The 7,981-nt window shown below is 45.3% G+C and overlaps 1 pseudogene; it reads left to right on the top strand.

The window, feature by feature from the left end:
* The first annotated feature begins 556 nt into the window (after positions 1-556).
* Positions 557-7,981, top strand: part of LOC125615999 — a 46,437-nt pseudogene continuing 39,012 nt past the window's right edge.

The following is a 7,981-nucleotide window of genomic DNA, read 5'->3' as shown; positions in this document are numbered from 1 at the left end:
CCAGAACCAGTGACCTCTGAAGGCAGACGTGGGTGGAGTGGGTGCATGGCTGCTGTCCAGTTGTGTTTTCGTCAAAGTGAGTCTCTAATGGCTCCTCACACCTTAGGAACTAGAAACCCAGCCAGGCACACGCCTGTAATCCCAGCGGCTCAGGAGGATGAGGCTGGAGGATCGCAAGTTCAAAGCCAGCCTCAGCAAAAAGCGAGGCGCTAAGTAACTCAGTGAAATCCTGTCTCTAAATAAAATGCAAAAGAGGGCTGGGGATGTGGCTCGGTGGTCGAGGGCCCCTGAGTTCAATCCCTGCCACACACACACACACATACACACACACACACACACCCTGCACCATCTCCCCCCACCCCACCAAAAAAAAGAGAGAGAAGTGGAAACCCAACTGAGCTGCAAGTCACTTGCCTGAGCTTCATGGTGAAGGTGGCTGAAAGGCTACCCCCCTCAGGGGTATTCTGGGCAAGTAGTCTCTTGCTCTTCCTGCCCCTACCATGTGCCATGTTGCCACCGCCCCCGCCCGGCATCCCGGCATGCTCCATGTGGAAATATGACTCAGGGAACACTGGAAACCACCAAGATCCCCCCTCTGCTCCTCAAGTCCTGGACAAATAGAAAAGTCAAGGTGGGTAAGGACAGGCTTCCACCCCGGTCAGATTGACAAGAGTCACAGTGGAGAGAGGAGGGAGTGGAGGGGACGATTTGGCATGAAGAGAGCCATGTCAGATGGCTCCCACGGGCAAGATATTTGACGGGTATCCTGCCAGCTGGTGGGCCAAGGGCTTCATGGGGAGTGGGGTCATCAGTAAGAGGAGGGAGTAGAAACTTCGGGGGTGGAGGAGTTTGTGCAGTAGGAGTGTGTTGACTGGGAAGAAGGACGACAGCATTCCAAGATGCTGAGACGGTGTTTCCTGTGCCTGGTCACTTTGAGGTTATTGGGAAATGTAATAGCACTATGGACTGTCACTGGGAAAGTTCACAAAAACTTTAAAGTCAGTCGTAGTCACTCCTCAGCATCTTCTAAGGTTTTATGTGCTTGGAAAGTTTCTCTGACCCTTCCAGGCAGAATAAGCATCCCTCACACACTTCACTCATCTTTTCTGTATTACAACCAGAGGGTCTTCATCTGATTTGCTTTTCTATGTACCCCAAGTGCCAGGAACAGTCCCTGGCACATGGAGGAGATTGGCAATGTTCCACTCCCCCCTCCCTCAGCCCTTCTCCCTCCTATTTCCACACCCATTTTCCATCGACTTCCAATATTTTTATTTGGGATTTAAGCAAAAGTCTTCATGAATGAATGAAAGAATGAATAAATGAATGATTTGATCACCCGTCTTCCTATTAAACAGTAGCCCTTTCTAAAAATTATTTCCATACCCTATACCAATACCTGACACACGGTAGGTGCCAAATAAGCATTTTGGGTTTTTGATTTTTGTTTTTTGTTTTTTTAAATGAGACAAAAGTATCCAACACCAAAGACCAAAAAAAAAAAAAAAAATGGATTCCACTCATGAAAGAGATTTCTGGAACTCNAAAAAAAAAAAAAAAAAAAAAGGTTCCATCATCAACTGCAGGCAGTGTTTGCTCTCTGGCTGCCCCAGAAATCCTTTGCTCCCACCCAACACCCCCACCCCACCCCCTCATCCCTCGCCTAAAATCTAGATGAATTTCTGAGTTGTTCTCTCAACAAGCAATACATTCATGTCTTTCCCCTCCAAAAACATGTGTGCAAATCATTTGCTTTGGCTAAAGATCAAGCCAGGCAAATGTCTAGCCCCCTCCAACGGCAGAAAAATAAACACAGGATGGAGTAAGGACACGGCCTAAAGCAGGAGAAAATGTCTACCTCCTTGAGTTCATTTGAGGAGCTTATTTTGTAAGAAATGTGTATTTGTAGAATCATAAATGAGAACTTGCAGACCTCCCAGGCTCCCTACTAATCCCCTCCAGAGGACATGGCTCGCAGGACAGCACCTCCACCACCAAATCTGCATAATAGACATAATTACTATTATTAGGGTGAGTGACAGCAACACTGTCATTAAAAATGTTGCATAATCTTACTTTCTTGTTTTTGCCTATGGTAAATTAAGATCATTTCCATGTCCTCTTGAAAGGATTCAGCTGTCCGGCTTCTCTTTCTCTTCCCATCTCCCTCCCTCCCCTCTGTCCCACTCCCCGCTCCCTCACCCCTTCTCCCTCCTATTTCCACACCCATTATCCATCGACTTCCAATATTTTTATTTGGGATTTAAGCAAAAGTCTCCCCCTTGCCCTTTTAATTTTGGGTTGTGACATCTAAGATATGGTCACTACCCTTTATTTAGGAGATCTGGGAGCCATTATTCATCACCATCCACCCTGGAGGGCTTGCCCAACTCTCTAGCCTTGTCTTGGAATGACTGCCTTCTGTGGGCTTCCGGTAGGAAACCCACTGGTCACTTTGCACTGAACTCTTGATGTGGCTCCTTGGCACTTGGGAACTGAGCTTTTTTTTTCCCCCTACAGAAAATGTGGTATTTATTTATTTTATTTAATTGATTTTATTTTTTTTAATACATGACAGTGGAATGCATTACAATTCTTTTTACAGAACTGAGCTTTAAGAGGCCACGTTTCAAATCCATCCAATGGAGAAGCCTGGGGCAAAGGCTAACAGTTTTGCTCTGAAAAGCAGGGAGTCTGAGTGGGAAAGAGCAAGGCCAAATATTAATAAAAAACTACAGGCAACTATAAAATCGCCATTTGTGTTCACTGCTTAGTGCTACAATTTCTACAAACCACTACCTTAGTAGCTTAAAATAACAGATTAATTCCACTATAGTTATGGAGGCTTAAAGTCCAAAATCAAGGTGCTGGTCCCCTCAGAAGCAGCGAGAGCAGGATCCTTCCCTGTCTCTCGGCTTCCAGAGGCCTTTGGCAATCCCTGCTGTCCTTTGGCTTTTAAAGGTGTCTCTCCAGTCTCCGCCTGCGCCCTCTCATGGCCTCTCTCCTGGTGTGCTTCCGTGTGTCCTCGCCTCTTTTTAGGGCCCATTTTAATCTATATGATCTCATCTTGACTCATCACACCTGCAAAGACCCTACCCCCAAATCCGAAGTTCCACCTGGACATGATTTTGGGAAGGTCACTATTCAACCCAGCCCAGGATTTAAGAAACATAGGAAGAGAAATAGATTTTGAAAATTTTTCCTCTGGATTTCTTCATGTTCCCTTGTATAGCTTTCAAACATCACCTGGGAGAGAAGCAATGAATGAATATTGTTGGGTTTGGGTGTACTTTTCTTGTTTAATCCAAAAGTTTCCAAAAAGCGAATTTAAATTTAGAGGCTTCAAAGTTTGTTTGTTTGTTTGTTTTTTCCAAGCAATCCTCAATGTTACTTTCAGCCCAGTGTACACATCTCAACAGAAGAGGATCCTTTCCTTCTGGGTGTCCCACCTCCCATACCAGGGACTGCCTTAAGTGATTCCTCACCTGAGAAAAGGAGGGTTTACCATGAGGACAGCAGAAAGTCCAGAGGCTGTTTGGGTTGGTGGCCCACTCCTGTAATGCCAGTGACTTGAGAGACCGAGTCAGGAGGACCCCAAGTTTGAGGCTAGCCTCAGCAAGTTAGTGAAAGCCTGTCTCAAAATAAAAATATGGGCAGGGGATATAACTCAGTGGTAGAGAGCCCCCAGGCTCAATGACCAGTACTGCATAACAAACAAACAAACAACAACAAAATAAAACATTCCAGGGGCTGAAGGGTGTAGGAAAATACCTGAGGCCTTTCAAAGTCTCATTTTAAAGTGACATGAGGCTCCTTTGTATAAATTTCATATAGACTTGTCTTAAACGGGAGTCCAGTCATGGTGACTAAAACTAAGGTTTCTTTCCTTTCTTAAAAGAAATTTGCCATTTCCTGTGTCCATACAATCATGGCAAAAGAAGGCAAGTCAGTTCTCCAGATGTTTCAGGTCCCAGGACCCATGTTTAAATGACAAAAACATAAAAATAAACCGAATGAATTTATTTTAAAAAGTAGCACACTGGTTCTCAGTCAGAAGAAGCTTTGCCCCATGTTGGGCCACATCTGCAGACACTTTTCGTTGTCACAACTGGGCATGTGCTGCAGGCACCTGGAGAGCAGGGATGCCACTCACCCTAAGTGCCCAGGATGGTCCTTCTCAGCACAGACTTGTCTGTCCAGCCCCAAACACGAAGAGTTCCAAGGCCAAGGAGCGCAGGTCCAGCGCTTAGAAAATCTCTTTAAAGCCACACGTTGATCATGTTTCTTTCCTGCTCAAATGGCTGCACATTATCTTTGAGAATTTGAGCTCTTTGGCCTTTCAGACCTTCTAGAACTTTCCCCAAGCTTCCCTTTCCAGCCTTCTCTCTTACTATTGCCCAACACCAACCTGCCTACCCCCACCCTGGGCCTGCACACACACCGCTCAAGGCCTTCACAGCTCTCCCAACTTTAAAAGGTCCATTCCAGCCTCAGCTCTCCACCACTTTTGGTTCCTCAGTACTACTTGTCACCATAGAGTATCCTGTCTACTCGCACACCTAGCTTACTTCTCTCCTGCATTTTTTCTCACACTAGAATATTCATGCAGAGGACAGGAACTTTTCAGCTTGTTCTTCCATATGCCCCAGCCCCTTCACAATCCCATGAGTCGGATTCAAGAAAAGGTTTCAATACTGATTTGTTAAATGAATGAATGAGCACTCTGACTCATACATGGGGGTTTTGTTCCTGAACTCCTGGGGTATCTCTCTCAATCTCAAGAGCAGAGCTGCTTTGCCCTGGAGATACAGCATCATGCATTAGATGAATAAGTGTCTGCCACACTTTAGTATCTACAGTTTCCTTGTATTTTATTTATTTATTTATTTATTTGGGGGGGTACTGGGGATTGAACATAGGGGCACTCGATCACGGAGCCACATCCCCAACCCTATTTTGTATTTTATTTAGAGACAGGGTCTCACTGAGTTGCTTAGCATCTCACTGTTGCTGAGGTTGGCTTTGAACTCGCCATCCTCCTGCCTCAGTCTCCGGAGCCGCTGGGATTACAGGCCTGCACCACCACCACTGGCTTTTCCTTGTATTTTAGATTTAGACTCCACAGTAAGCTTGTTTCACAGATAATTCTAAATAGTTGATGGCAGAAACAGGAAGCAGTATTCTGATTGGTTAGTAAACTAACATGTAGGTACTAAATGCTGATGGGGATTTCCCAATTGCTACACTTCTACTATTTGATAGCACTGCTGTACCTCATTTATTATCACTGGGCCTTTATGCTCTTTCTGGGGACAAGTTTCCATTGGTCTTTTTATCAAACTCTACTAGTTCCTTGCTCTGCAAAGATCTGGCCAACAGCCTCTCCACTGCCGTTGGGCTTTGCTCTCTGGGGCAGATGTGAACGAGAATTGGGACTGGACTTGCACAACATTTTCCCATAATTTCCTCCAGTCACCTGGTAGAAAGGCTATCTATCTCCTGCTATTCTCTTTTATCCTATGGTTTTAGAATTTTCAGTTGGGAAAGACACTTACTTAAAGACCATTTCTCCCAGATGCCTTTGCCCTTAGTCATGGGCTGTGAGACAGAGTTCTGGATGGTGGGAGGCCAACAGAAGCTATCTGTGCAGTTTCCTAATGGCACACTTAAAAGATGAGGGCCTTCCCTTTTCCTCTCCTGGCTCAATGTAGACATGGCAGTGCCTGAAATGCAGATGAGGGCAATGTCCAGTGATGGCAGAACAGTGAGACTGAAGGTGACTAGATCAACAACATCATAGCTGCCACGCGGCCCTGATGAGGGGTCGAGACAGTTCCGTGCTTTTCTATCTTCTCCACTAAGAAAATCAGCAGCACCATTTTGCCAAATTGAGGTAAAGGAGGAGTATGTGCATATTGCTCAATAAAAACAGGAGAAATTCTAGATGTTGAGCTCATGTGTCCACTATGTTCCTCAGCCAACTCTGCTGTCCAGGCTTCTCTTCATTGACCTTCATTGGCCTTCCAACTTTTTTTTTTTTCAGTACCAAGGAGTGAACCCGGGGATGCTCAACCACTGAGCCACATCCCCAGCCCTTTTGATGGTTTTTTTTTGTTTGTTTTGTTTTGTTTTTTTGTTTATTTTTTTATTGATACAGGATCTTGCTAAGTTGCTTAGGACCTATTAAGTTAATGAGGCTGGCTTCAAACTTGCAATCCTCCTGCCTCAGCCTCTCAAGCCTCTGGGATTACAGGTGTGCACCACGATGCCTGGCTGGCCTTCCAACTTTGATCTTGTCCATGGGCACTGCTGAGACTGCACAAAATTATCTGAATAATGGATACCTTGAGAGGCCCTGAACAGGCGTGTCTTCTGCCAGCAGTGCTTTCTGCATTCCCACATGGAATTTGCCCCTTTCCCTTTTCTCAGTTTTCCCTCAGGTTTCGTTTACTGCACCAAGACTGAAGCAGTTCCCTTGGTCCAGCTTTAGAAATGCCCCAGAACATGTGCTCTGAACTTGCTACTGTAGATTGTTTTCAGGTTATTAGAGACCCCTCAAATTTTAACACTCTTTATTGATAGCAGGACTATAGATGATCAGGACTGGGAATGTCACTCAGTGTAGAGTGCTTATGTAGCATGCACCCGGTTCTGGGTTTGATCCCCAACAATGCAAAAATAAATAAATAAATAAAGTTGCATATGATTTCAATGAGGCTAGTGAGGACTAACTAGTCCAGCCTGATGCTGGAGAAGGAAAAGGAGGAGAGGAAGAGGAGGAAGAAAACGAATGATCACAGTGTCCCTAAGCAATCTGAATGGAAGCAGCCAGGTAGGCGGGAAGTCAACTTATCCATGCCACAGGTGTTCGGCACCTGCTCAGGTACTATCCTAGACACTAAGAGTATATCAGTGAATGGACAGATTAGGACCCAGAGATCCCACTTGACTGGGAGGGAGACAGACAAGGAAGAAGAAAAGAAGGAACAGAGGAAGGAAAGAGAGTAGAGAAGAAAAGGGAGAAGAGGAAGAAGAAAAAATAAGCCATTTCAGGTTTTGATAAGAGCACTCAGAAGAAAATACAGAGGGTCAGAGACTCTGACTGAGCTGATCAGAGGCTTAAAGATGCCAGGCCATTCATGGGGATGATGGTCCGGGGAAGGAGGCAACAGAGGCCAGTGCTCTGGGGCAGGAACACTAGGTGTACTCAGGGGCAAGTAGAAGACCTTTGCTACAGCCACGTGAGTGAGGGGGAGGAAAGCATAAAATGGTTCCGCTCATATTCCTTCCAGCCCCTCAAAAGTCCACTCCAAGTGTTGGAAAGATCAGGAAAACAGAAAATGGGAGGCCCACATTTAACCAGTGTTCTTTGCAATAAGAAGAGAGGAAATGAAGGAATCTCTGGAAATCTGGCTTCAGGTTCTGAATGCCCCTGACATGTCACTGTCCCTCAGAGAATACCCTGCCCGCAGAGTTTCTGCGTATTAAGTGTGATCATGACAATAAGTGCTGACAGTCAACAGCAGGACAAAGCTTCACTGTTCGATGTTCAGTATCTAAAACGCATACCTTCTAGCACATGTGGATTCTAAAGCTTCCTTTCACTAAACCTGCATGCTTGATGGAATGATCCATCCTAAAAGCAGGTCTGAACCTTTTAAACCAGAAGATTCTTGCCTTGAACTCCTCCTCCTCCTCTTTTTTTCCCCTGCATTTGTGACCAAAAGCCCAGACAGCCTCAACTCAACTTTGAATGATTCAAGACAAGGGATCCAGTCGTGCCTCTGGGATGGATGAGATGGGCTCATGGGACTCTATGTCCTTGGACTTCAGATTGACCTTTGAAATGAACATTACTATCTCAGAGACTGCTGTCAGGCAACTGGGATGTAGATTCTAGAATATACCTTTCTTCTTCTTCTTCTTCTTCTTCTTCTTCTTCTTCTTCTTCTTCCTCCTCCTCCTCCTCCTCCTCCTCTTC

This window comes from Marmota marmota, unplaced genomic scaffold (genome assembly GCF_001458135.2).
Source record: "Marmota marmota marmota unplaced genomic scaffold, marMar, whole genome shotgun sequence".
NCBI classification, from domain to species: domain Eukaryota; kingdom Metazoa; phylum Chordata; class Mammalia; order Rodentia; family Sciuridae; genus Marmota; species Marmota marmota.
The sequence above is the reverse complement of the archived record's forward strand: the minus strand, read 5'-3'. Positions and strand labels throughout refer to the sequence as shown.